Source organism: Solanum dulcamara, chromosome 5, assembly GCF_947179165.1.
Source record: "Solanum dulcamara chromosome 5, daSolDulc1.2, whole genome shotgun sequence".
Taxonomy (NCBI): Eukaryota; Viridiplantae; Streptophyta; class Magnoliopsida; order Solanales; family Solanaceae; genus Solanum; species Solanum dulcamara.
This window is the reverse complement of record NC_077241.1, coordinates 25,049,397-25,052,023: the sequence shown is the minus strand read 5'-3', so window position 1 is coordinate 25,052,023 and position 2,627 is coordinate 25,049,397. Positions and strand designations below refer to the sequence as shown.

At 40.0% G+C, this 2,627-nt stretch overlaps 1 pseudogene; it reads left to right on the top strand.

Moving 5' to 3' along the window:
- Positions 1–478: 478 nt before the first annotated feature.
- On the top strand, positions 479–598 carry LOC129890985 (5S ribosomal RNA; annotated as a pseudogene).
- Positions 599–2,627: the final 2,029 nt, after the last annotated feature.

Below are 2,627 nucleotides of genomic sequence, written 5' to 3'. Positions count from 1 at the left end.
ATCACAACTTGGGCTCCCTTGCCTAGGACAATAGCTGTGGAGACTCCGTAAGGTCCTACCACTCTTTTACCTTACAACTTTATACCTCCTTGGCGGAGTAGGTAACCTGTGATCGAAGGAGCAAGGGTCAACACCATTAATTCACAGGTAACATTTGTGGAATTTTTAACCTTGGGTATTACTTCCTGTCATCCGTAAGTTACATCAACTGTTTTGCTTTTTCTTGCCCTCAGAGTTGGTTGCTCAGTGGTGTCGAAATTCCCTCGCCTACTGGTCCATATAACCCTTCGGTGGTTTTCCTCTTATTAACAGGTACTATGTTGATGAACTGTGGCATTCAAATGTGTCATCAGTTAGCAAGTAGCTAATCCTTCTTGTTTTGCTTAAGTCCTTGTTAGAATTACTTTAACGTATCTTATAATATTCCAGGTACGTAATCCCATATTGTTTCTCCGTCCCTAGTTCAGATTCATCCATCTCGTGTGATCATACCAGCACTAACGCATTACGTTCCATCAGAATTTCGAAGTTAAGCGTGCTGGGGCGGGAGTAATATTGGGATGGGTGACCTCCCTTGGAAGTCTTCGTGTCGCATTTCACTGTAATCCTTCCCATGACGTGCGGCCACTCAATTTAGCCTAAGATTTACCTCAGCGTTGTCTCACGAGTCTTTATGTTTTGCCTTGTCCCTTTCTCTGTTATCTTGCAACCAGTATCGGTGTAGACCTTTAGTTCCGCTATGACCATGTCCCTTTTTGGTCAGTTTAGTTTAACTTCCCCTATTGTATTCCCTCCCTTTCTGTACGCACCCATTCATTAGGGTGGGCTACTGAGTAGCGCTAAAGTTCTTTTATATAGTAACCTTTGGAGTCATTTTAAGTTTTGGCTATTATTAGCTGGCATAGCTTTAAAGGAATTTGACATATGAGCTCCCCTATCCTTTATTCATTTTGTGTTCTTCTCATTTTTTACCATAGGAGGCTTTCTATTCCTTTGTCCTTGGTTATACATTTATCGCAACATCATTTGCGACCAACTCTATAGCCAACATTTTGGCTTTTTGGTCTAGCATGTTGTCATTATCCCTCGAAGTGTCTCTTGAGTTATCCGATATCCTTCCATGGTTACATTTTTTTGTATTTTTATCCGCAACCACCTTCTAGTGTTATGTTGTTCAGGGTCTCGTCACAAACTTCTTAACGCTACCTTATGTAGCATTCCGGCTTCGATCCAATTACTGGTAACTTCTGGAGCTTTCCAACTTGGTTTAGCAAGATATCTTATCAAAGTTTAGACGTCTATCTCACATTTATTGCTATATCAATTGCCTCCTCCTACCTTTTCCATTTTCTCATTAACTTCCCCCCTTTAGGGGGTACCCGCACTTTCCTTTGTTTGTACTTTGTTCTACGTCTCTATGTTCAGTCTAAATTTTTGTCCAATTCCTTTCACCAATCTATTTGGTACCACATCATGTCTTCGTTTATCGGCATGTTTATAATCTGACTATCCGCGTACGGAGCCTTGATTAAATTACGAAGCGACGAGAACCTTTCCATATCTAACGTAATGTCTTATCTACTAATCGGTACTTGAATAATGTTACCTAGGGAACAACTCGTCCAAGGCCACCTTCTACTTTTTCTTTTTCCAAGAATTACTTAGCACCTGTAGTTGTTCCAATCCCAATTAGGTAGTGCTAGTATTCTGACGATAACTATTCTAGGTTTTCTCGAAGTAGTGGTTTTGTCCCAACCTATATCCTTTGCTTCTTGGGGTGAATAGAAGTTGCGTCATTTGTTCCTTAAGTTTTCCCTCCTCGTCCCTTAAGGATTCCACTATTTTTGGGGCGACGTTGTGTACACGCGTCATTTCTTTGTATCTTAAGCCCCATGCTCTTACTGCGTTCTCAACGCAGGCCTTTAACTTAGGCAACGCGTACTAAGTGTGTCTTACTAGTGGTTCCAATTTATCCCTGCATACTCGTATCACACTATTCAGTTCATGCTTACATATCCCCCTTTTTACTCGTATATATATTTGGTTCCTGACATCTCTTTGAGGTGCTTCTGTTAGAAGTTCTTTCCCCAATTAGTCGCTGGAAAATTATAAACTATTATCGTACATCATTTTCCAACCATTGTTGGAAGAAATCAGAACCTCTTAAACATCACAGTACTTCTTCTAATACTTGACCTACCTGGTCTCCTTCTGAGTTTATCCTCGAGTTATGAATAACTCATCTAATTTAAAATTAGGAGTTGAGGGCTTGATATTTTTTTCAAAAAGAGTGAAACTCATTCGCGGGACATCTTATCCTTCACCCTGAGCCCTCTGTTTATATTTCTACAGTACAAATACGGCTGGAGATACCGTAGTCTGAACTTTACTACTTAATTAAGCTTTTGTTACTCCGAAATAAAATTCTTCAAGTAAAAAAAAAGTGCCCCTTGTCGGCGACCTGAAAGATACCTCTTACAGTTTTAGTTAAACACAATAGGGGTATTTGGTATCAATTTCTCTGGCATCTCAAAAAGCTATGCTTTACTTCCTTTTTCTTGTTCTGGGAAAATTTCGGCAGAGTTTCCTCTACATTTCTTACTTATCCCAAAACCTGCATGCAGAAA